The 27,228-nt window shown below is 49.4% G+C and overlaps 1 long non-coding RNA gene across 1 annotated transcript; it reads left to right on the top strand.

Moving 5' to 3' along the window:
- Window positions 1-24,794: 24,794 nt before the first annotated feature.
- Window positions 24,795-26,857, top strand: LOC142069861 (uncharacterized). Its single transcript, XR_012665827.1, has 3 exons — window positions 24,795-24,856; window positions 25,855-25,908; window positions 26,306-26,857. It is a non-coding gene; the product is annotated as an uncharacterized LOC142069861 (long non-coding RNA).
- The last annotated feature ends 371 nt before the right edge of the window (window positions 26,858-27,228 follow it).

The raw sequence follows: 27,228 nt of genomic DNA, 5'->3' as shown, positions 1-27,228 counted from the left end.
TCACCAGGGGAGGTTTGAGTCGCAAGACGGAGGTCCCAGGTATGCTGGTGCACGGTGAATATGAGATTTGGACATAGGACTATAAACTATGAAGTATTTCTGCAAAAACTCTTTGCAACCACAAAGCTCCCCCTCTCTGCTGTGAAGCTGCACCTCAATGAATTGAACACATGGTCTTTTGCTCTTGAATACATTTTAGTTTAGTTTAGTTACTCAGAACTGGCGGTAGGGTGTATCTGGGTGAGATCTGAGCCGGTCGTTAACACGGGAGGTGACGTGTCTAACGCTATGGGATTGGTAGAACCTTTTCTTCTACATGACGAAATAAGATTTTCAGTAATTTTCGTCATATTTGACGTGGGTACCTGGATGGAGGCTGGAGGCTGGGTCACTTTAAGGGAACTGTGTTGTTTGGACTTCTGAGTAACCAGTGAGTTTGTAGGCATATTCTTAATATTTGTGATTCTGTTTATAATAAATTGCAAACCTGGAATATTGATTTATAATATTTGTAAATCTGCATTTATAAAATTTATAATTCTTCTATTTGACATAATTGTAAATCTGCAATATTGATTGACAATTCTGTATTAAAGCTTGCAAACCGTACCTTGCAAACCGCTCAGCTGGCTCTGCTTTCTCTGAATTGATACTTTTTCTCACTTGTTATTAAGATTGACGCTTATAAATGTAAACCAATCAATGAACGTTACTTTCTCAAATGGTTCTGTTCAAATGGCTCTACTTTGCAAACGGATACTTTGTGATGGAGATTGACATGCTTTTTTGTAACGCCCGCGAAGAGCTGCGAATTGGAGCGGCACTCATAGAAATGTCACATAGAGACTCCCACCCTCTATAGTTTGGATCAGGAATGTTAAAAAACGGGGAGTCTCAAATAAATAACACCTTTGTATATGAAAAGAAAGTCAATACCGAAGGACTGTTAAGAGACAGGGAGTCTCAAATAAAATAACAATACTTGGTGAAATGAGAAATGTGTTTTTATTAAAGTAAGGAATGTATGTGAATGAATGGTGGGTTTTGAATAAACAGGGAAGTGCCAGCCTAGGAATTTAATATCAATTGGCCGAAAAAGACGCCGGGTGGAGACAACCAGAGAACCCCACCGGAGGGCAAACTGGGATCCACCCGACCAATTCAAGACCAATTAAGACCAATTAAGACCAATTCAAGGATGAAGAAAGCTGATGAGCACCTGACAGCCGTCCTGGAGCCGTCATGACTAACAATATGACAAAGCAAATTCCACGGACTGGCACAGGAAGAAATTCCTATAAAAATGGAGACTAAGGACTGAGAACTTTGAGTCTCCAGTTCTGCCTCTACCCTTCAGGAGCATCGGATGCGCATCTGACACGGACTCGGCTCCACTCTCGTGTACAGGTTACCTGGCCTGTACTCTGTCACCAGCAACTTCTAGGCTGGTAACTAGAACCCCTATGCAGAGCTGGTATGAATGAGTGAATGAATGAATATATATATGTAGTTAAGTAAGGAATAAGTAACAATACAACAGTGTGAGTTTTATATATATTTCTTTTTATTATATTTACAATACATGTGGCATTTTGCCTTGTCCCTTTAATAAGATCCTGCTGGTTTTTATTTTATTGGTATAACATTTTGGTGGAGAATGCGGGCAAGAGGTAATCCTGCAGTCATTTCAGGGGAAACCCCGTATGGGACAAGAGTGGACACAAGTCCCTTTCACAGTACAAGGTTTCCCGTTCTCAGTGCAATGCTATAACACAACCGGGAACTTAATTCAAACAAAATGCATGACTAACGATGTAATTCTAGGAGCAGACTGGTTGTTTAAAAACAATATCCTAATCGATTTACTTCGGAGTGCCCTGTGGAGGCTGGAAGCCCTCCCCCCTTTTTTATCAATAGAGAGCCAAAACAACGTAGTTTCCAAAAGAGGAGACCAATCAATTGCAGCCCTCACCGCCAAACAGAAAGAGGAGTGGCGTGCAAAGTTTCCCGTGGTCTGGACCTAGAAGAAAACAGCTTGTGGTAAAATCAATGCTTGTGTCAAAATTGTAGGTGAATTAATACCGCCCCAGAAACAGTACAGGTACCCCAAAGAAGCTGAAGCACAATTGATCCAGATCATCAAGGACCTGGAAGAACAGGTGGTTATCAGGAAAACTAACTCTCCCTTTAACTCCCCTGTGTGGCCAGTCATAAAGGCAGATGGACAGTCCTGGCAACTAACTATTGACTACAGGAGGATCAACAAAGGAAGCATACCCATGGCCCCCATCGTGGCAGATATGACACAAGTTATCCAAAAAGTACAAGCCACCTCCAGGTACTTTTCAGTTATAGATCTGGCTAACTGTTTCTTTGCAATGCCCTTACACCCTGATTCACAGGACCGGTTTGCCTTCACCATAAGGGATCAGCAATACACATTTCAACACTTACCCCAAGGATTCCAAGACTCTCCGGCTATTGCCCACCGACATGTGGTAGATATGCTGGATCATAGAATCATAGAATCATAGAATATCAGGGTTGGAAGGGACCTCAGGAGGTCATTTAGTCCAACCCCCTGCTCAAAAGCAGGACCAATCCCCAATTAAATCATCCCAGCCAGGGCTTTGTCAAGCCTGACCTTAAAAACTTCTAAGGAAGGATCAATTAAGTCCAGCAGATCGACTACTCATTTTTTCCTATGTGGATGATATTTTGGTTTTCGGGGAGCTCGAGACGCAGGTACAAAGGCTTACAGAGGATGTCCTCACGCTAATCAAGGACGCCGGATTCAAGGTAAGCCTGGAAAAAGCACAATTGGTACAAACCCAGGTCAGTTACCTAGGGATTATCGTTGGTCAAGAGGGAAGGCAGGTAGATCAAAGGAAGGTGAGGGCATTAATTGAAATGCCAGCCCCTACTGATGTACACTCCTTAAGGGTTTTGCTAGGGGGATTAAACCTTTTACGGCCCCATATCTATAAATATGCAGAGATCACCCTTCCTTTATGGAAATTGCTTAAGAAAAAGACACATTGGGAATGGGGTTCGGACCGGGATACCGATTTAAACACCTTAAAACAAAAAGCCCTAACCGCCCCTGCTTTGCACTTCCCAGATGAATCAAAACCATTTGTCATCCGGTTAGCAGCTAACAAAGTGGCCATGGCGGCTACCCTCTTACAACAAAGTGAGAACCAGAAATTGGTACCCGTAATGTCAAAGTTTGACTCAGACTCACAATTTATCAGACCACTCTGTTTTATTAGCAAAGCTGCTCTGCTAATACATTTAGAAGTGAGCCCCCTGAGTGGGGTTTGTGTCTCTTAATTTATACAGTTTTTTGGAGAACAAGTTACAGAGAAGTTACAGACAAAAGAAGAAAAAGATTTTAGTCACCACCCTTCGAGATCCCTGAGACCAGTCACGTATCTTCAATTACCTGCCACCCTTAACAATCTCCTTTAACAGCTTCCAGTTAACTTAACTAATTGCCCTTCACACCTTCCATTCTGATGCCTGCTTCTTAGACGTGCTGGCTCTATCTTAATTGCTTCTCCATTCAAAAGCTAACTGTCCCTACGTGTGCTCCCTCAGATACTTTGTAATATGTTTTGGCATGCCCTCTCATATACAATGTATCCAGCATGTCCCCTTATACAATGTTATACTTCCACAATCCCCCCTTTTGGTCAAGGCTACGCCCATGACCAATGACTTACTGGATTCCATACATCAATCATTCTTTTTCATTACTTTCACTGGTGACATTTAACAACATTAGATTAGCACTCTGGTTAGGGGTAACCTGATGGATGGTGTGTCTTGTGCAGTTTTGGATACAACAAGAAATCAAAAACACACAAAGATTATTAGAATTCCAAATAGGATAGTCAGGATTCCTTGAAATAACCAGTTTCCCAGACTAGAGAAATTGAATAAGTTACTTATCCATTTCCACAAGGAACTTGGTTCTTCGTGGGGAAGGTATGCAATTTGCTCCAGATGGCTAGCACGATTTATTACCTCATTAGTATTATCAGGTATGTATACACAGCATTCTGTTCCAATTAGAGCACAGGTCCCTCCTTTGGCTGCCAGTATTATATCTAATGCCCGACGGTTTTGGAGGGCCACTTGTCGGACCGCTCCTGCTTCTTTGGCTAGAGCTTTTAAGCTCTCTCCTGTTTCATTGGCCATGATCTCAACCACCGCTTGTAACCTTAAAAGCCTTTTTGCATGGTGGATTACCCCCCCTACTGGGACTTAAGAAATGCCAACAGCTTCTTCCCAAGTTAGGGGGCTTATGTTAACCACATACCATTTAGCATCTGGCAAGTCCCTCCTTTTTCGCCTGAAATTATGGAGGCGATTTCGTGGGAGGGATTGAAGCACCCGGAATTGTGGGAAAAGCTGATCAGGATAACAGATACCTGACCAATTTGCTGGTAACACAGTGTAAGCATTTTCCCCACAAACCCAATGATGTCCCATTAAAGCTGGGAACGGTTGACTGCAACCCTTTGACATGTAAGAATTTACGAAGGAAGAATAGTATCCCCCAAAGGGCACAGGATGATTTTCACTGGGAGAAGAGGTAGCATTCACATGACATTTGTAGATGGTGCTGTTTTTCTCAGGGAGGCTGTAGGGAGAGCAAGAGATTGAATCTTTGGTTTGATCGCAGGTTGAGAAGAAGTTTATCTTTCCATACCCGGTTCGCCATTCTCCAACCTTGTTTGAATAGTCCCATACACCATGGGACACGATGTATTGGAGACAGCTGCTCCTCCCTAGATTCAGCCCTGTCCCATTACACACCCAGCACCAGTGGCCCTTTCCTTTCACCACACTTATAAGTTTAGGAACATATGTTTTTCCCAGCCCCCAAGTGTCATTTTCCTTCCATGTCCTTTTAAGTGGATAGGGTTCTCCAGCAAGCTCTGAGGAATTCAAAGGGATTGCCATGGTGGGGATACTAGCTTGTGAGTGAGCTGGGATGTGGCTGCAGACCCAGCAATTAGAAATATTCAGGATCTGGGCTATCTGCACCTGTTGTTGGATGAAAGAATTGTCACTGTCACTCTGGATTCCCCAGACCCTCAGGACACAGGAGCTGAGGATTAAGCTTCTCAAAGGACACATGTTGGAAGCAGGACCCTTTCTGCTTCCGACAACCCCTTTCGAGGGAACCGCAGTCACGGTTTTACGTCCACCAGGCAGCAGGCGCTCGGCTCACTACGGCTTCTTGTTTGTTGGGTCCTGCTGTCTGCTTACCCTCTGCTTCTGGCAACCCTTACGAGAGCGCAGATTGTAAGGTATTGCAGGCGGTTCCTCTTTGTCTTCTGGGGTTGAAGCTGGTTCGGCGTGGTCTTGCAGAGGTGCTTGGTCCCCTTGAGGTGGCCCTGGCTTACACTGTGAGGCGTGGATCCATGCAGCGATGCCGGATAATTTCGCTGCTGTCTGGGTGGTGAGCAGTACCCGGTACGGACCCTTCCACCGGGGTTCCAAGGCCGCAGGTAGACCCAGTCACCAGGCTCAAGAGTGTGACAGGCAGCAGAGGTGGGTTCCCTCGGCCAAGCTGCTCGCACCTGCGAATGGAAGGAGCTCACAGCTTGCATTAACCCTTTGCAGTACTGGAGGAGCGTGCTGTGAGTTAGGTTTAGGTCTGGGGCTGGGCTAATAGTAGCCATTGTTCGCATAGGGCGTCCCATGATGATTTCAAATGGACTCAATTTGTGTCTCTGGGATGGGGATGACCGAATTTCCATAAGGGCCAGTGGTAAAGCAGCTGGCCAGTTTAACCCCGTGGAACTACAGATTTTTGCCAGCTTATTTTTAAGCACACCATTTCGCCTTTCAACTGCCCCTGCCCTCTGTGGATGGTAAGGGCAGTGCAACAGGTGGGTGACATGTAATGCCTGGTTTAGATGTTGAACAATTTTTCCAGTAAAATGTGTTCCCCGGTCACTAGACAAAGTGGCAGGAATTCCCTTGGTAGGGATAATGTGGTTTAACAGACATTTTGCAACGGACAATGAATCAGCTTTGTGACAGGGAAAGGCTTCAATCCAACCCGAAAACAGACATATTATAACTAAAATGAATTCATATTTCTGACACTTTGGCATTTGTACAAAATCAAGTTGCCAGTGCGATTTGCCTCTTCCCACCACTGCATGAAGCAGTCTACTTCTCCTCTCTCCAATTTGGTTTTTGGGAGGACGAGTTTGCTTTTTAAAGCGTCCACTCGATCCTTGTCCCAAGAACCTAACAGTGGCCACTGTAATTTGGGGTTCTCTAGAGCTAATTTGGACCATTTTTCAAGAAACCTACAAGAGTCCGGACCGCTCCTAAAATACATAAAATAAGCTGGAGTTCCCTTAGGGAACTGTTCTACCTTAGACTTCTGATTACCCATCCAGGAGGACTTCACACAGCACTCACACAAGAAGGAAATTCGGGCTCAGCAGAGCGGTGCCCGGTGCAACACACAGAAAGGAGCCCACAGGCTACTGCCTCAACTGCCCTTGCTTTCACACCGGGGTTATACCCAAGGCGTGGTGCGGCTGCAGCTGTGCAGATTCCACTTATTCAGACCGTGGGGACGGGGACCCCTTGGTCAGCCAGTCTCCGGACAGAGATGGCTCCCAGATTCACACACACACCACGGGGAAGACGGATAGACACAAAGACAAGACAGTCCTCAAACCGGTTAAAGCACAAAAATAATAATTACCTGAGACGTCTGATTCCAGAAGCTGGATCCAAAGACCCCTACCCGAACAGAGTGGGAACCAACAAGTTCAATGGCGTAGACTGCGCTGCTGCTGTGTACCTTTCTGTCTTGTGGAGGATCGCTTGGACTAAGCGCCCAGGCGCCGGCTGCCACGATCGTCCTGCAAGGCAGTCAGGGATCACACAGCCTCAGTGAAGCCACTTGCCATCTCGGTGGGACCTCCAAATTGTCAAAGTTTGACTCAGACTCACAATTTATCAGACCACTCTGTTTTATTAGCAAAGCTGCTCTGCTAATACATTTAGAAGTGAGCCCCCCGAGTGGGGCTTGTGTCTCTTAATTTATACAGTTTTTTGGAGAACAAGTTACAGAGAAGTTACAGACAAAAGAAGAAAAAGATTTTAGTCACCACCCTTCGAGATCCCTGAGACCAGTCACGTACCTTCAATTACCTGCCACCCTTAACAATCTCCTTTAACAGCTTCCAGTTAACTTAACTAATTGCCCTTCACACCTTCCATTCTGATGCCTGCTTCTTAGACGTGCTGGCTCTATCTTAATTGCTTCTCCATTCAAAAGCTAACTGTCCCTACGTGTGCTCCCTCAGATACTTTGTAACATGTTTTGGCATGCCCTCTCATATACAATGTATCCAGCATATCCCCTTATACAACATTATACTTATACAGTGTTATACTTCCACAGTAGCATACGAATCTAAGAAATTGCAGGGAGCTGAATTAAATTTTGACACTTGCGAACGGGAGTGTCTGACAGCCGTATGGGCTGTTCAATCCTTTGAGCCGCTTACTGGCAGTGCCCCAATTACAATACAGAGTACACATACACCTCTGAAATACATCCTGTCTGGCAGGTTGATAGGAGGCAGGGTATCTAATTCCAGGATGGCACAATGGACCCTAACCCTGGTAAACAGAGGAGTCCGGACTGACACAGTATCTAAACCTGACATGCTGACTCATGCTCTTATCGAAAGGGGAACTAAGCATGAATGTCCACTAGTTACACTGGAACAGAGAATCATGCAAGCCCAAGCGTCCCCCCTTGAAGAACTAGATACAGTGGGTCGGGAAAGACACATTTGGTTCACCAATGGCAGTTCCATGGTGATCCATGGTAAAAAGAGAATCAGATATGCAGCCATAAATTTAGAAGAGGTGTTAAAGGGGTATTTAGATCACGGCTGGGCACAACATGCCGAACTCCATGCAATATATCAAGTTTTAAAACAGTACGCAGCAGAAAAATGTCCCAAGACTGTATACATCCATGCTGACAGCAACTATTGCGTGAATGGAGTGCAATATTGGATGTTTGATTGGCAAAAGAATGGCTGGAAAGCCGCGGATGGTAAAGAAATAGCGTATATAGAGGAATGGAAATGGATTTATGCCTGGGTTACCTCTCATCCCGATCAGTTAAAAATCAAACATGTAAAGGCACATGGGAAAGGCTCAGCAGCTGAAACCATCTGGAATAACCATGCCGATGCTATAGCCAAAGACTATGAAGGGATGGCAGCAGTAACCCGAAGGCAGGAACAGAAGGTATTAGGATCAGTCCACGTCCCAGGAAGAATTGAAAGGCAGGAACTAGTGAATATAGCTCACCAATTCATGCACGAAGGAGTGGAGGGGACACTGGGAAGGTTGAAGCAAGTGGCAGAATGGAGGGGGATGAGAAATGATGTAGAAACATGGGTCAGGAACTGTGCTCAGTGCGCCAAAGATAAAGCCCGACCCCCATACCAGCCTCAACTGCGACATCAAAGAAGGCTGGGTCCCTGGCATAGGATCCAAAAGATTTCATTGACAAATTGCCACGAAGTAAAGAAGGATTCCGGTACTTGCTAGTAATCATAGATTCGTTCTCCGGATGGGTCGAAGCGTTCCCTACTAGGGACAATGGCGCTCGTACCGCGGCTAAGAAACTATTCTCTGAAGTGGTTTGCAGATATGGGACTCCCGAGATTATCGACTCAGACAACGGAGGATCATTCTTGGGAAACATATTTACCCTAATGCTTAAAGCCTTGGGGGTGTCACACAGACTCCATGTTCCATACAGACTCCAGGCCTCAGGACAAGTGGAACGAATGAACCGCACTATTAAAGAAGCTCTCGGGAAAGTTGTGGACCACACCGGTAAAGACTGGCCTGAGAAGCTTCCACTAATACCGGCAGCTATCCGCAGCAGCAACTGGCTGAGAACTAAAATACTGCCTTACCAAATCCTCTTCGGGCAGGCAATGAGGCTGGTCATTAACCCTGAGCAACAACAGATATGGAGATAAACAATCCGCTGGGTGCTCATGAGCACTGGCAGTCGCTAAAGCAGCTGCAGGAAGATGAAGCCACCTTACAGCATAGGGTGAGCCAAGCCATTGAGCTCATGAATACAAGAATGGATAACAAAAAACCTGGGGACTCACTATCATGGGAGCCAGGGAATCAGGTAATGTGCTTAAGGCTGGGCAAGAGGGATCACACACTAGAGTCGAAGTGGACTGGCCCCTACTCCATAGTTGATCGCCTCAGCCCTCTCATTTATCGCATAGACAAGAATGGCAAATTAAAATGGGTTCACGTTTCACAAATCAAGCTGTTCTCATGACTTAATCCTCTCCCACTGTAATTGTATTTTCAGACACAACACCCTGACAACAGTCGCGAACCAGGATCTGCAGACGTGGTGCGTTTATTGTCATTCCTGCAGGCACGAAAGACAGCTGCTTAAAACCGCCAGCTCTGATCCTTATCAAAAGGGCAGAACAATGCCTCCAACAAGATGGAAACCAGAGCTGCAACAAATGTGGCAGTCCGTGGTCTGGATCAAAGCATTCACCCTACTTACAGTGGTGAAAACACAACACTCAGACGCTTCCCTGTCCGTCAATAACAATGATATCCATGCTCGGGCATACAGGGGACAAGGTAAATCAATTCTCACTGCCTTACTAATACATGCACAAGCCAACAACACACCATGGCTTCCACCACAGGAAACAGACATTCACTTAAGATGGGTTGATTTAAAAACTAATCTCACATTAACAACTTTAGGGGAAACAAATGTGTATATTGGAGAAGGGGAACTGGGGCTACAAGTAAATATCTCAGTCGCCGCAGGAAGGAAAATGGTGGGGGTACGAACGGCAGGATATGTGGGAGATACCACCATACTTTCAGGCTACCCCTCGCTCCCTTACGTATGGGAGGGGTTTATAAAATCAGGGGACCTTGTAACCGTAATTGTAGTCTACTGCCCAAGTCACACACATGCAATGACATTCCCAGATGGGTGTGAATGGACATGGGAAAAAGAATATGTGTTTATAAGAAACACCCCAGTACAAATGGCAAAACCAGCGTTATTTAAAACCCAGACTACCCCCGTAAAAACCTTGGTGAGCCCCCTGCTGGTAAAAGTAAGAATCGACATGGATTGGACACGACTAAATGTACCAAGAGTACAGCCCAAGTGTATGCCTTTTTCTCTCCCCATACTGTTAGCCTGGATAAGGACACATAAGCTGTCCCCTCCAGATACCCTTCACCCCAGAACTAAAAGAGACATTATGGATACCATGCTAGGCGGGTTCGGAGCAGGAGCAGGACTTGCCAACTCAGTAGATTTGGAAACTATTAAAAACAAATTAAACTCCCTGGCTCAACTACAGGACAACCTGATACAAAAACAAGTACATGCCAATGTAGACTTGGTCCAAATTGGTCTGGGCAACTTAAAAGCCCAGTGGAATCTCTGGCAATGGCTCAATACTGCTACATGGCTTATGCATAAGAAAAGTTTAGACATAGGAAACCACACGGCCATAGCCATGGAATGCAGATACTTGCCCTAGCCACTTTGGAACACGAAATGTTCTGGGTCATATTGGGAAATATTAAGGTTTTGATGCATTTGTTAAAACAAAGAAAGAGATCAGAACGAGGAGTAATGGTCTCAAGTTGCAGTGGGGGAGGTTTAGATTGGATATTAGGAAAAACTTTTTCACTAAGAGGGTGGTGAAACACTGGAATGCGTTACCTAGGGAGGTGGTAGAATCTCCTTCCTTAGAGGTTTTTAAGGTCAGGCTTGACAAAGCCCTGGCTGGGATGATTTAGTTGGGGATTGGTCCTGCTTTGAGCAGGGGGTTGGACTAGATGACCTTCTGGGGTCCCTTCCAACCCTGATATTCTATGATTCTATGATCATTATTTGACACTTATCAATATGTTTCCAGCAGTGTAAAACCAGACTTGTTAATAGGGGAAATTGTTATAAAAATTGCACACCAATGGTCCCTGGAGGCAAAGATATGGAAGGTTAGCTCCCTCCCCATATTACACATGGGATCCTTCTGGCTACCCCAAACCTCGAGCCAGTGGGCTGGGGAGGGAGGGAAGCTATTGGACACGAGAGGTTGTACCGAATGGACTCCTCAACAGTGGGTGTGCCCCACCTTGCCTGTTGCTCCAGAACCTTGTAGTAAAGACACCTCATTAGGATCATGTATATGGGACGAATTGGATAATGAGACCAAAGTATTGTACAATGGACAATGTGTGTGTATTAATTCTTGGGAGGAAGTATTCTGGGAAGACGGGAGTGTTAGCAGTCCTCCAGTAGATGAATGTAAGTGCAAAGTAAGTGCTATATTCAGTTGGCTGAATTCTCCATTGACCTTGGAGTTCAATGGCATGACCTTACTGATAGTCTAATAAGAAGTAAAGAAGTGACACAGTTTCTAGAACAAACAAATGACCAGGTGGGAAATCGAACTATTCATATTATACATACCAATGGGGACATGTTAAGAATTGCCACAGCAGAGAAACAAATAACAACGTATCACTGGTATGATATAGTCTCTGGATGGTCCCCAACCACCACTGGTATCCTATCAGTAATGCTACATCCCTTGATAATAGTTTTACTATTAAATTGTATCTGCATAATCGGAATGTGTGGTATGTGTTTTTGGATAAAAAGAATGTACACTCGATTAGAATTGCAAAGTCAAATAGCCACACAGTACCTCCTCTTGAACAGGCTACATAATAGGTGACACTGATGATTATCTGTATATCTTAGTGTCAAAAGGGGGATTATTGTAGGCATATTCTTAATATTTGTGATTCTGTTTATAATAAATTGTAAACCTGCAATACTGATTTATAATATTTGTAAGTCTGCATTTATAACATTTATAATTCTTCTATTTGACATAATTGTAAATCTGCAATATTGATTGACAATTCTGTATTAAAGCTTGCAAACCGTACCTTGCAAACCGCTCAGCTGGCTCTGCTTTCTCTGAATTGATACTTTTTCTCACTTGTTATTAAGATTGACGCTTATAAATGTAAACCAATCAATGAACGTTACTTTCTCAAATGGTTCTGTTCAAATGGCTCTACTTTGCAAACGGATACTTTGTGATGGAGATTGACATGCTTTTTTGTAACGCCCGCGAAGAGCTGCGAATTGGAGCGGCACTCATAGAAATGTCACATAGAGACTCCCACCCTCTATAGTTTGGATCAGGAATGTTAAAAAACGGGGAGTCTCAAATAAATAACACCTTTGTATATGAAAAGAAAGTCAATACCGAAGGACTGTTAAGAGACAGGGAGTCTCAAATAAAATAACAATACTTGGTGAAATGAGAAATGTGTTTTTATTAAAGTAAGGAATGTATGTGAATGAATGGTGGGTTTTGAATAAACAGGGAAGTGCCAGCCTAGGAATTTAATATCAATTGGCCGAAAAAGACGCCGGGTGGAGACAACCAGAGAACCCCACCGGAGGGTGGGGGGAGGGATAGCTCAGTGGGGGGGAGGGATAGCTCAGTGGTTTGAGCATTGGCCTGCTAAACCCAGGGTTGTGAGTTCAATCCTTGAGGGGGCCATCTAGGGCAAAAATTGGGGATTGGTCCTGCTTTGAGCAGGGGGTTGGACTAGATGACCTCCTGAGGTCCCTTCCAACCCTGATATTCTATGATTCTATGATTCCTCTGTAGGGCAAACTGGGATCCACCCGACCAATTCAAGACCAATTAAGACCAATTCAAAGGATGAAGAAAGCTGATGAGCACCTGACAGCTGTCCTGGAGCCGTCATGACTAACAATATGACAAAGCAAATTCCACGGACTGGCACAGGAAGAAATTCCTATAAAAATGGAGACTAAGGACTGAGAACTTTGAGTCTCCAGTTCTGCCTCTACCCTTCAGGAGCATCGGATGCGCATCTGACACGGACTCGGCTCCACTCTCGTGTACAGGTTACCTGGCCTGTACTCTGTCACCAGCAACTTCTAGGCTGGTAACTAGAACCCCTATGCAGAGCTGGTATGAATGAGTGAATGAATGAATGAATGAATGAATATATATATATATATATAGTTAAGTAAGGAATAACTAACAATACAGCAGTGTGAGTTTTATATATATTTCTTTTTATTATATTTACAATACATGTGGCATTTTGCCTTGTCCCTTTAATAAGATCCTGCTGGTTTTTATTTTATTGGTATAACAGTGTAATAGAGAAGCTGTTTTATGCTGGCTTGGTGAATCTAAGTATTGGAATATCCACCAGCTTTTGCGGGTTTGGCTGCCCCATGCTTTGCAGTTCCCCCTAATTGAGTGACCACAGCTGGCTCCCCTCTAGGACCCTGGTCACAGGGGGTGATTGTGACAGACTTCCCCGGTGTGCAACCTGGAACTGGGAAAGTGCTGAGCCCTCTGTCTCCCCAGCCAGGGCTCCCTCTCACACTGTGCTGCAAACCCCTCCAGGTCCTGCACCCACACAGCCATCCCCAGGCAGGGACACACCCAAGCTGCAGGTACATGAATGCTTTTGCCAGGCACTCATAAACTAACAATAGTCTTCTACCTTCTTCCAGGTAGCTGGAAAGCTCTTTTGCTGTGACCGTAGTCAAACCCTCTCCAATGGGTAGCTAGGTCGGTTCCATTGTACCCAAAGCATCGGATAATCCCTGGGAGTGTCTATTTCTTCAATGGGCTGGCAGCATTGTCTGGCCTGTTCACTGTTGTACCTGAAGGCTGCTTTTGGGTGTTCCCAACCTTACACCATGTTTCCCTGGCACGCACCATATGTAGCCAAATTTCATAACTTCCCATGCAAGGCTAGCGCATAGGACTTAACAGGGTATTCATGTATCAGGGAGTGGCCATGTTAGTCTGTATCCACAAAAACAACAAGGAATCCGGTGGCACCTTAAAGATTAACACATTTATTTGGGCATAAGCTTTTGTGGGTAAAAAACCCACTTCTTCAGATGCATGGAGTGAAAATTACAGATGGAGGCATAGATATACCAGCACATGAAGGGAAGGGAGTTATCTCACAAGTGGAGAACCAGTGTTGACAGGGCCAATTCGATCAGGATGGATGTAGTTCACTCCCAATAATAGATGAGGAGGTGTCAATTCCAGGAGAGGCAAAGCAGCTTTTGTAATGAGCCAGCCACTCCCAGCCCCTATTCAAGCCCAAATTAATGGTGTTAAATTTGCAAATGAATTTTAGTTCTGCTGTTTCTCTTTGAAGTCTGTTTCTGAAGTTTTTTTGTTCAAGTATAGCTACATTAAAAGTAGGGTTTATTGAGTGTCTGAACCAAGCACAGAAAACTCTCAGGGCCTCAGGTCTGGCCTCCCTCAGCAGAGCACATCCCAGTCTCCCCTGCATCCAGGTGGGCTCTGCCTGCTCCCTCTCTCCAGTCCAGAGTCCTCCTGCTTCCCAGCTGGGCATCTGATCTCACCGGCCCCAAGTCCCACCTCTGTCCATTGTCTTCTCTCCAGGTAAACAGGGTCGCCTGGGCTCCCTCTCCCCTCTTCTGTCCTCTGGCCCCTCTGGCTGGAACCGGCTGGTCTGGTCACCGGGGTCCTCTCTTCACAGCCCATTGTCCTCCCACTGGCCGGACGCTGCTGTGACTCCCGAGCTGGGCCTCCTGGTCACCAGGTCACCAGTCGCTGGGGTCTCCATTCTCCAGGCCATTGGCCGGGGTCCCAAGCTCCCTTGCTGGTCCTCTGTACCAACCAACTCCCTCTCCCATCACCTCGTTCAACCCGTAACACGCAGGGAAACTGAGTCCCACCCCCTCTGCATGCAAACCATTGAAAAACCAAGAAAACCCCCCCACTTTGTCAACGCTGTTAGGATCATCTAAGGATCCTTAATTTACTTTAGAGTGGTAGCCATGTTAATCTGTAACAGCAAAAAGAACAAGGAGGACTTGTGGCATCTTAGAGACTAACAAATGTATTGGGCATAAGCTTTCGTGGGCTAAACCCACTTCATCAGATGCATGCAGTGGAAAATATGCATGCAGTAGGAAGATATATATAAATGTAGGGGACAATTTCCTGGTGCAAGTGCTAGAGGAGCCAACTAGGGGGAGAGCTTTTCTTGACCTGCTGCTCACAAACAAGAAAGAATTAGTAGGGGAAGCAAAAGTGGATGGGAATCTGGGAGGCAGTGACCATGAGTTGGTCGAGTTCAGGATCCTGACACAGGGAAGAAAGGTAAGCAGCAGAATACGGACCCTGGACTTCAGGAAAGCAGACTTCGACTCCCTCAGGGAACTGATGGGTAGGATCCCCTGGGGGAATAACATGAGGGGGAAAGGAGGCCAGGAGAGCTGGCTGTACTTCAAAGAATCCCTATTGCATTACAGGGACAAACCATCCCGGTGTGTCGAAAGAATAGTAAATATGGCAGGCGACCAGCTTGGCTTAACAGTGAAATCTTTGCGGATCTTAAACATAAAAAAGAAGCTTACAAGAAGTGCAAGATTGGACAAATGACCAGGGAAGAGTATAAAAATGCTGCTCGGGCATGTAGGAATGAAATCAGGAGGGCCAAATTGCACCTGGAGCTGCGGCTAGCAAGAGATGTTAAGAGTAACAAGAAGGGTTTCTTCAGGTATGTTGGCAACAAGAAGCAAGCCAAGGAAAGTGTGGGCCCCTTACTGAATGAGGGAGGCAACCTAGTGACAGAGGATGTGGAAAAAGCTAATATACTCAATGCTTTTTTTGCCTCTGTCTTCACGAACAAGGTCAGCTCCCAGACTGCTGCGCTGGGCAACACAGCATGGGGAGTAGGTGGCCAGCCCTCTGTGGAGAAAGAAGTGGTTAGGGACTATTTAGAAAAGCTGGACGTGCACAAGTCCATGGGGCCGGATGCGTTGCATCCGAGAGTGCTAAAGGAGTTGGCAGCTGTGATTGCAGAGCCATTGGCCATTATCTTTGAAAACTCATGGCGAATGGGGGAAGTCCCGGACGACTGGAAAAAGGCTAATGTAGTGCCAATCTTTAAAAAAGGGAAGAAGGAGGATCCTGGGAACTACAGGCCAGTCAGCCTCACCTCAGTCCCCGGAAAAATCAGGGAGCAGGTCCTCAAGGAATCAATTCTGAAGCACTTACACGAGAGGAAAGTGATCAGGAACAGCCAGCATGGATTCACCAAGGGAAGGTCATGCCTGACTAATCTAATTGCCTTCTATGATGAGATTATTGGTTCTGTGGATGAAGGGAAAGCTGTGGATGTATTGTTTTTTGACTTTAGCAAAGCTTTTGACACGGTCTCCCACAGTATTCTTGTCAGCAAGTTAAAGAAGTATGGGCTGGATGAATGCACTATAAGGTGGGTAGAAAGTTGGCTAGATTGTCGGGCTCAACGGGTAGTGATCAATGGCTCCATGTCTAGATGGCAGCTGGTATCAAGTGGAGTGCCCCAAGGGTTGGTCCTGGGGCCGGTTTTGTTCAATATCTTCATAAATGATCTGGAGGATGGTGTGGATTGCACTCTCAGCAAATTTGCGGGTGATACTAAACTAGGAGGAGTGGTAGATACGGTGGCAGGTAGGGATAGGATACAGAGGGACCTAGACAAATTGGAGGATTGGGCTAAAAGAAATCTGATGAGGTTCAACAAGGATAAGTGCAGGGTCCTGCACTTAGGATGGAAGAATCCAATGCGCCGCTACAGACTAGGGACCGAATGGCTCGGCAGCAGTTCTGCGGAAAAGGACCTAGGGGTGACAGTGGACGAGAAGCTGGATATGAATCAGCAGTGTGCCCTTGTTGCCAAGAAGGCCAATGGCATTTTGGGATGTATAAGTAACGGCATTGCCAGCAGATCGAGGGACGTGATCGTTCCCCTCTATTCGACACTGGTGAGGCCTCATCTGGAGTACTGTGTCCAGTTTTGGGCCCCCCACTACAAGAAGGATGTGGAAAAATTGGAGAGTCCAGCGAAGGGGAACAAAAATGATTAGGGGTCTGGAACACATGACTTATGAGGAGAGGCTGAGGGAACTGGGATTGTTTAGTCTGCAGAAGAGAAGAATGAGGGGGGATTTGATAGCTGCTTTCAACTACCTGAGAGGTGGTTCCAGAGAGGATGGTTCTAGACTATTCTCAGTGGTAGAAGAGGACAGGACAAGGAGTAATGGTCTCAAGTTGGTTTAGGTTGGATAGTAGGAAAAACTTTTTCACTAGGAGAGTGGTGAAACACTGGAATGCGTTACCTAGGGAGGTGGTAGAATCTCCTTCCTTAGAAGTTTTTAAGGTCTGGCTTGACAAAGCCCTGGCTGGGATGATTTAATTGGGGATCGGTCCTGCTTTGAGCAGGGGGTTGGACTAGATGACCTCCTGAGGTCCGTTCCAACCCTTATATTCTATGATTCTATGATATATATATATATATATATACACAGAGAACATGAAAAAATGAGGGTTGCCAAACCAACTCTAATGAGAGTAATCAATTAAGTTGGGCTATTATCAGCAGGAGAAAAAAAACTTTCACACACACACACACCAAAAACACTAACCCGGGAACCTATCCTTGCCCGTTGCCAACTCTGTCCACATATCTATTCAAGAGACACCATCATAGGACCTAAGCACATCAGCCACACCATCAGGGGCTCATTCACCTGCAGATCTACCAGTGTGATATATGCCATCCTGTGCCAGCAATGCCCCTCGGCCATGCACATTGGCCAAACTGGACAGTCTCTACGCAAAAGACTAAATGAACACAAATCAGACGTCAAGAATTATAACATTAAAAAACCAGTCGGCGAACACTTCAACCTCCCTGGACACTCGATTACAGACCTAAAAGTCACAATTGTTTAAAAAAAAAACTTCAAAAACAGACTCCAAAGAGAAACTGCAGAACTGGAATTAATTTGCAAACTGGACACCATTAAACTAGGCTTGAATAAAGACTGGGAGTGGATGAGTCATTACACTAACTAAAAACTATTTCCCCATGAAGAAAAGGAGTACTTGTGGCACCTTAGAAACTAACAAATTTATTTGAGCATAAGCTTTTGTGAGCTACAGCTCAATTCCTTGGATGCATTCAGTGGAAAATACACTGGGGAGATTTATATGCACAGAGAACATGAAACAATGGGTGTTACCATACACACTGTAACAAGAGCAATCAGGTAAGGTGAGCTACTACCAGGAGGAGAGCTGTGGGGGAATACACATGGGGAAATGGTTTTACTTTGTGTAATGACCCATCCGCTCCCAGTCTCTTCAAGCCTAAGTTAATTGTATCCTACTCACACCTTCTTGTCAACTGTTTGAAATGGGCCATCCTGATTATCACTACAAAAGGTTTTTTTCTCCTGCTGATAATAGCCCACCTTAACTGATTACTCTTGTTAGAGTTGGTTTGGCAACCCCCCTTTTTTCATGTTCTCTGTTTATATATATATATATATATATATCTTGCTACTGTGTTTTCCACTGCATGCATCTGATGAAGTGGGTTTAGCCCATGAAAGCTTATGCCCAAATAAATTTGTTAGTCTCTAAGGTGCCACAGGTACTCGTCATTCTTTTTAATTTACTTTAATGACAAGCCTTTCATTATCTTAATCTCCTGGTTTCTGTTCAAACAAACTCCCTGCCCCAAAGGCTGGGCTGCTCCCGGTTTGGGGATTTATTACAAAGCACACTCTGGCTTTTTGCGAATACAGACTAACACGGCTGTTCCTCTGAAACCTGGCTTAGCTGTGTTGCAGTTAAAATCTCCATCTGGGGCTAGGGTGAGTAGACCTCCAGTTTGAAACCCAGGGGAGCTAAATCCATCCCCGCCCCACCTAAGTGGCACCCCCTGTGGCATTCTGTACCTTGGGGGAGCGTCCTGTAACCCCCATATTCCTCATTTATATAGAATTGTGATCGTGCATAGAAATCAGGCCATGTGAGGGATCGTGGGAAAGGTTAAAGCTCCTCTGAAAGTCACTGTTCTATCTAAATATGTACGTCATTAATGCATGTGCGTTATGCGAATGTGTTATCGGGTTGTCACTAAAATATGCAGTGAGGTTGGGGAGTGCCCAGATGCCAGCTCTCAAGAGACACTGACAAGGCGGGTAACCAACGCCATGGGGGGAGGGGTGCTGAAGAGACATCTCCAGCCATTGTCCTGCCTGGGAGTTACAATTCGATGACTCACTCACAGGAAACACACTGGGGTGTTGCTGGGGGACTCAGCAAGGCCCCGCCAGACATTCCTGGACTTGTGTTCTCCAAGCACATGGACTGAGGGTATAAAACAGAACACGGGGCCCCCATGTTTTGCCTTATCTCCTCACCCACTTACACTGCAGGCAACAAGGACACTCAGAAGGCTGAAGACTGCAACAGAGGAGACTGGCCCAGGTTTCAGGGGTGAAATCTGCGTACTATGAACTGCATTACCCAGTGGGGTGAGAACAACGGCTTCATCTAGATGTTGTCCAGTCTAAAAGCGTTGAGAGTTTTACTCCTGGGGGAATTCTGTGCCAAAAAGTTAAAAATCCTGTGCACAGTATTTGAAAATTCTGAATATTTTATTTGTCAAAATAACACAAGATAATCACACCACTTTCAATTATTTTTTGGTCATTAGTTTCAAAATACCTGTCAGCAAGTAAGTCTGAAACAATACAAACAACAAAAAAAGATTCAGGAAATGTTTTTTGACAGGTAGATTCCTTACTAGGTATGTTAATACTGAACTCTGAGTAATAATTCAGAACCGTATTTCCCGCACCCCTCAGAAGCAGTGCAAAGGTGTGGGGGAGTCAGGGGTAACAGAGGAGCTGAGGGAGAGGGAAGTAAATTGCTGAGAAGGAGCTTGGATGTGAACTTGAAGGTTTGTTGAGTATGGGTGAGAAAAGAATGGAACAGGTTTTTTGGGGGTGGGTGGGGAGGGATAATTAGGGAGCTTCCCCCATGCAGACCCTGGCTGACCCCTAACCTCTCCTATTCAGTCAGGCACATTTGCCCCATCCCTATGTGTTCCAGCACCCCTATGTGTCTTTGCACCCCCTGTCTACATGTGTCCCTCCGCCCCCACTCAGACACCCCGTCACCCATCCCCACATGGCCCTGCACCCCTCCCCCTCCCTCTATGTGGCTCTGAACCCCCTCCCCATCCCTATGTGTCTCTGTGCTTCCACCCAGCCACCCTCTGTCCCTCTGTGTCCCTGTCCCCCCATCCCCATGTGTCTCTGTGCCCCCACTCAGCCACCCTCTGTCCCTATGTAGCTCTGCACCCCCTCCCCCCATCACCAGGTGGCCCTGCACCTCCCTCCCCACTGTGGCCCTGTGTCTCCACTGCCATTCAGCCCCTGTCCCAGTCTGTCCTCCCCCACTACCCCTTATGAGCCCTTTTCTGACCCCCCCGTAGCCCACACTATCTGTCTTCCCATAGCTCTTGTCTCCTGACCTGGCCTGACAGGTACTGCAAAGATGCACCGCTCATTAATTATGATTATCATTAATTATGTGCATGCGCAGGGTCACAGAATTCCCCCAGGAGCAGAGTTTAGACTGTGGGCTTCTATTTCATGTTCTTTTGGTAACTAACGCGGACTTTTTGCCTATCACTTATAATCACTTAGAATCTCTCTTTTGCAGTCAGTAAACTCATTTTACTGTTTATCTTCACCAGTGAGTTTGCCTGAAGCGTGCGGTAAATCTGCTCAGGTTTACAAAAGCTGGTGTATGTCCACTTTCCATTGACGAAGTGGTGAACCAATTAATAAATATGCACTGCTTGTCCTGATGGTGTATTCCTGAGGTACAAGGCTGGGAGCTGGGGGGACGTGGCTGGTGCCTTTCTCGGTATGATTCATGAGGGGCTCTGGGAGTATTCATGCAAGCTAGCTGGGTGTGGGGGCTCCACATGCGGTTGTGCTGAGTGATCACAGCACCTGGAGGGGTTTGCTGCTTGTCACTAGCAAAGCATCGTGAGAGATAGCCCAGGCTGGAGAGAGTTCAGGGGGCCCAGCAATCCCACAGTCCCAGGCTGCCCCCTGGGGATCCCATCACACCCAGCCAGCCAAGTGAAATACGATGAGGATGAGTTAAAATCTTATTCACCATATAAATAGTCCTTGGTGCTGACTCCGTGGGGGCTCCAGGGCTGGTGCACCCATGGAAAAAGAAATGGGTGCTCAGCACCGACCAGCCACAGCTGATCGGCAGCTGGGGGAGGCACTTGGGGAAGGGTGGAGTGGTGGGTGGGCAGGGGCTCAGGGAGGGGGTGGAGCATGGGCAGGAAGAGGCGGGGTGGGGTGGGGCCTTGAAGCAGGGGTGGCGTGAGGGCAGGGCCTTGGGGGAGGGGGCAAAGTGGGGGTGGGGCCTCGGGGCAGAGCACCCCCAGGGAAAAATAAAACTCTGCACCTAACTGAAAAGTTCTACCAATCCTGAGAGATCGGACACGTTCCCCGCCAGGTCGATGAATATTTCAGATCTTGCCCAACTACCCGCTTCCAGCCCATTCTTTGGAGCTGTCTTGAGAAGGAAACGGCGCGAGGTGAAAGGCTCCTTAGCCACACAGGTCTGAGGGGAGATTTTAGGGCTGGTTGGTTGGCCAGACAGGGAGCCGCTGTGTCGCAAGAAGTTGTTTCGGACTGAGCTGCACGGGTGAGAATGGGATCGGGCGCCCGTGGGCCACGTCTGTGTCGATTCCCCCGGGAGAACTGGCGGGGCGGGCGGAGGATCCTGACCGGCACAGGAGACCTCGATCTGGCAACTCAAGACCGCCAGTGTGGCCGTGAAGTCAATTCTATTTCCTAGGGATACACAGGGAATCAGCATAAAGCAGTGGTCCTCAAACTGGGGTGGGGTGTTCAGGAACATTTGGGGGGGGTGCAGTGGGGCCAGGGCCAAGCCCCATGGCAGGGTGGGGAGGGAGCACCACACAGCCCCGCTCTGGCCCCAGCTCTGCTCCGGCCCTGCCCCCAGCTGTGGCCCTGGTCTCCCCTCCCAGCCTTGCACCCGGCTGCTGGCCCTGACTGCGGCCCGGCAGCAGCTCTGCTCACAGCCCTGACCGCGGCCCCGCTCCTGGCCCCAGCTCCACCCCCAGCCCCAGCCCTACCTCCAGCTGTGGCCCCGCCCCCAGCCCCGCTCCCAGCCCTGGCCCTGACCGCAGCCCAGGCTCCACCCCCAGCTGCGGCCCAGCCCCTAGCCCCACTCCCAGCCCTGGCCCCAGCCTCGGGCCCTGACCATGACCCAGGCTCCACCCCCAACCCCAGGCCCCGCCCCCAGCCCTGGCCCTGACCATGACCCAGGCTCCACCCCCAGTCCCCGCCCCCAGCCCTGGCCCTGGCCCTGACCATGACCCAGGCTCCACCCCCAGCCCCAGGCCCCGCCCCCAGCCCTGGCCCTGACCACAGCCCAGGCTCCACCCCCAGCCCTGGCCCCGCCCCCAGCCCTGGCCCTGACCATGACCCAGGCTCCACCCCCAGCTGCGGCCCTGCCCCTAGCCCCACTCCCAGCCCTGGCCCCAGCCTCGGGCCCTGACCATGACCCAGGCTCCACCCCCAGCCCTGGCCCCGCCCCCAGCCCTGGCCCTGACCATGACCCAGGCTCCACCCCCAACCCCAGGCCCCGCCCCCAGCCCTGGCCCTGACCACGACCCAGGCTCCACCCCCAGCCCTGGCCCTGACCACGACCCAGGCTCCACCCCCAGCTGCGGCCCTGCCCCTAGCCCCACTCCCAGCCCTGGCCCCAGCCTCGGGCCCTGACCATGACCCAGGCTCCACCCCCAGCCCTGGCCCCGCCCCCAGCCCTGGCCCTGACCATGACCCAGGCTCCACCCCCAACCCCAGGCCCCGCCCCCAGCCCTGGCCCTGACCACGACCCAGGCTCCACCCCCAGCTGCGGCCCTGCCCCTAGCCCCACTCCCAGCCCTGGCCCCAGCCTCGGGCCCTGACCATGACCCAGGCTCCACCCCCAGCCCTGGCCCCGCCCCCAGCCCTGGCCCTGACCATGACCCAGGCTCCACCCCCAGCCCCAGGCCCCGCCCCCAGCCCTGGCCCTGACCATGACCCAGGCTCCACCCCCAGCTGCGGCCCTGCCCCTAGCCCCACTCCCAGCCCTGGCCCCAGCCTCGGGCCCTGACCATGACCCAGGCTCCACCCCCAGCCCTGGCCCCGCCCCCAGCCCTGGCCCTGACCATGACCCAGGCTCCACCCCCAGCCCCAGGCCCCGCCCCCAGCCCTGGCCCTGACCATGACCCAGGCTCCACCCCCAGCCCCAGGCCCCGCCCCCAGCCCTGCCCCCAGCCCTGACCCCTGGCTCTTGGCTTGGCCACAGCTCCAGCCCCAGCCCTGGCCCCTGCTCCTGGCCCCGGCTCCCTACCACAGCTCCTGGGCGGGGGGAAGGGAAGGTTTACGGATGGGGTAAAGGCGGGTGTGACGTGAAAGGTTTGGGGCGCTGGCATCAGGCCATTTACCATTCAAAGCTCCCGAGACAGTTTACCACAAACTCCAAAGCGAACTAGAGACGCCGCCCGGTTCCTCTCGCTGCCGACGTCCCCCTTTGATCTCGGAGCGAGCGGCCGGGGTCGGCGGTGGAGCGTCCCCCAGCTATCTGGTGGCACCGGTGACACCTCACCAGCCAGGGAAACACCGAGACATACAGTCGGTGTCGCCTTTAATTCGCGAACGCTGCGAGTCCCCGGTTCCCAGCCCCGGGCCGCCTGACGCGGCTTGATTAGCGCGTTACCCGGCTCGGTGGCTGGGGAGGGCTGGCTGGCCAGGAGTGATGTGGGATGGATGGATCCCCCCCCCCCCGCACCCCGCAAGCTCCCCTCTCCCCCAGCTGTGCCCCCATGGCGCAGGCGGTGCCGGCCCCGTGAGCTCACTGCTCCCAGTTTAGAACAAAGCTCAGCAATGTTCCCGCTGCCGTGACAGGTGCACGGGGACTGGGGGTGAGATCAGGTACCTGGGGATGGAACCCAGGAGTCCTGGCACCCAGTCCCCCCAAACTCAAACCCTCCAGGCCCCACGCCCCTTCCAGAGCCAGGGCGAGAACCCAGGAGTCCTGGCTCCCAGCCCCTGCCCCCCACGCTGTGTCTGGGAGGCATGGATTCTTTCTACAGAATTCCCCAGCTTGCTAGCCCAGCCCCCAGCCCTGCCGGTGTCCCTCACTCCCGACTCATAGCCCCCTGCTAGCCCAGCCCTGGGCTCCCCTCAGCTCTGCCAGTGCCCCTCACTCTGGACACCCCCCAGGCTATGTTTATCTCCCCTCTGACAGCTGCAGAGGCTCGGGTTACCCTGACATTTCAGCCCAGGCATCCCTGGAACAATGGAATCAGAACCCGACAGTGTCTATTCTTTCACTCTCCCCATCCTCCTGCCCTCCTTGCTGGAGGCACTGCTGTAGGGAAGCTCACAGTGCCAGGGTCCCCAGCTGGGACACTGCTGTGGGGAAGGTTGCAGCGCTGGGGTCCCCGGCTGGGGCACTGCAGTGGGGAATCTCGCAGCACCAGGGTCCCTGGCTGGGGCACTGCTGTGGGGAAGCTCACAGCACCCCCCCAAAAATCCATCTGTCTGTTCATGTCCCCCTGTTCCTATTAATATGAATTTTTCCCCTAGGAATTTGCTGATGACATCACAGGCATGTCACACCCCCTCCAGCCAATCATGTGGGAGGGAGCTGGGGGGTCTGGTGTCTGGTTCCCCCTAATAAATCCCCCCCCCCACAGCACAGAGAGTGACTCTGTGCGGTGCCTGAGGAGCCCTGAACCGACTGCCCATCCCCAGGTACCAGGGCTGTGGGGTTCTGGGGGGGGGGGTCTGCAGGGTGGGGGCGCCTGGGGTCCCCCACTGGGGGGGAATCCATGGTGAAATACAGAACAGCCAAAGACCCCCTCAACCCTGTCCCCCAACTCATCCCTGACCTCCTAGTCTTTCCCCCTGAATGCACCCTATAAACTTCCCTCAAAGTCTTGCCCTGACCCCCCAAAACTTGTCCCCAGCCCCACCCCCAGCCCCTCCAAACCTTCCCCCCAAACTCACCCTGACCCCTGGAACTTCTCCCCAAACTCCCACCTGGCCCCCCAAGCCCTCCCCCAGTCACCCCTGACCCCTCCAAATCCTCCCTCCCAAAGTCACCCCCAACCCCCCAACCCTCCCCCATTCACCCCTGAAGCCTCCAAATCCTCCCTCCCAAAGTCACCCCAACCCCCCAACCCTCCCCCAGTCACCCCTGACCCCTCCAAATCCTCCCTCCCAAAGTCACCCCAGAATCTGCCCCCCAACTCACACCCACCAGGCAGGTGCTGGAGGGCAGCTGGGGGGTGCTGGTGGGTGGCTGGGGTACAGGGGGTGTGAGGAGCCAGAGGACAGCGCCCCCAGAGGCCCGGGGAGCAGAGCGGCTGCATCTCTCAGCCCGGCTGAGACCGGGACGCTTGGCGCAGGAGTGACGGCGGGGGGGCGTGGTGGGGGGGTCTGGCACAGGGCAAATCCTGGCATCTGGCCACCCGCCTGCCCGCATTGTTATTTAGAGACACAGAGAGACAAATGCAGGAGACAAAGGCAGCCAGACCCCGAAATAGCTCTGACCTTTCGGCAGCTGCCGGCTCCCCCCCACAGCGCACCCTGAGCTCTGAGGCCACCCCAAGGACAGCCCAGCCCCCCACCCTGTTCCCCAAGCCCTGCCGTGGCCCCTCACTCCCGACCCGCAGCCCCCTGCTCGCCCAGGCCTGAAACCTTCCCCCACCACCAAAGTGCTAATCTGTGTCTATTTCTCCCCGCCACAGGTGAAGCCCATCAGCCATCACCATGTCTGATGCAGAAGAAGTGGAGTATGAGGAGTAAGTGAACGTCCCCGCACCCCGAGTCAGCCAGACCCCGCCCTGGGGCCGGATGGGAGCCATTGCCCCCTAGAGAAGAAAGGGCCCGTGCCCCATTCCCTGCCCCCCGCCACCTCTCCTGAACCAGCCAGCCCCCACCCTGGGGCCGGATGGGAGCTGATGCCCCCAAGAGGGGAAAGACCCCGTGCCCCATTCCCTGCCCTGCCCTCCGAGCCAGCCAGTCCCTGCCCTGGAACTGAATTAATTTGGGCTGCCCCATGGATTTTAACCCTGGGAAGGCAGGGGGGTCCCTGGCACACAGCAGCCCTGGATGAGTCAGGACCCATGCCAGGTGCTGGCTATACTAATATGCAACAAGCTTCTCTCTCTCTCTCTCTCTCTCTCCTTTTCTCCGCAGGGAGCAGCATGAAGGTACGTGACGCTTTCCCCCACTCCCACCGCCACAATCAGTTAATCCCTGGTCTCTGTTAATTAGCCATTATTAGTGAATGACTGGGGCCTCCACTGGCAGTGAGAGAGGAGGAGAAGACCCCAGTGGGTCAGTCTGGGGCTGGAGTTGTCTGAGCCACTGAGGGAATGTGTGGCCAGGGAAGAGGCCAAGGCCCTCTCGGATGGGTCAGGCCAGGTATTTCCCTTCTCAGTCGCTCCATCCCCATTTGTTCTTAGGCCAACCGGCATCCGTAGCTCATGGATAATCGGGTCGTGTTACAATGGACATACAGGGATTCATCCCATGATATGAATCTCTTCTTACCTAATAGGGCAATAGGTACTATCTAGTGTGGTTAATAACCAGTCACTAGCCAATCAGTGATTAAATGATGGTTAGTAACTTCATCATTGTGTAGCCGTGTTTACAGACAAATAATCAATGACCAGTGGCTAATAATTATTTCCAATACTAAATGATTAATCATTTACTTATCCTGTTTAGATTGTAATATTTATTGCTGGCTGATAATGACGAACAGTAACAGAGAGTATAATTATTATGTAAATATTTTATTATTCAAATATTTAATGATAGCAGGTTATAATGATGATCAATAATGATTGGTAATTTAATCGTTACATACAATTTTAATGTTTACTTAGTTAATGACAAGTGGTTAATTATGATCTTAATAATGCAATTATCATTTAAATATTTTACTATTTGAATATTTAATTATAGGTGGTAATTACTATCAATAAGAAATGGTTCATAATTTAATGATTCTATACAGATTTTAACAGTCAAATATTTAATGGCAGATAGCAGTTATCAATAAGAAATGGTTAAAATTTATTATCTTCATATTTTAATATTTAAATATCAAT

This window comes from Caretta caretta, chromosome 23 (genome assembly GCF_965140235.1).
Source record: "Caretta caretta isolate rCarCar2 chromosome 23, rCarCar1.hap1, whole genome shotgun sequence".
In the NCBI taxonomy this organism is placed as follows: Eukaryota; Metazoa; Chordata; order Testudines; family Cheloniidae; genus Caretta; species Caretta caretta.
The sequence above is the reverse complement of the archived record's forward strand: the minus strand, read 5'-3'. Positions and strand labels throughout refer to the sequence as shown.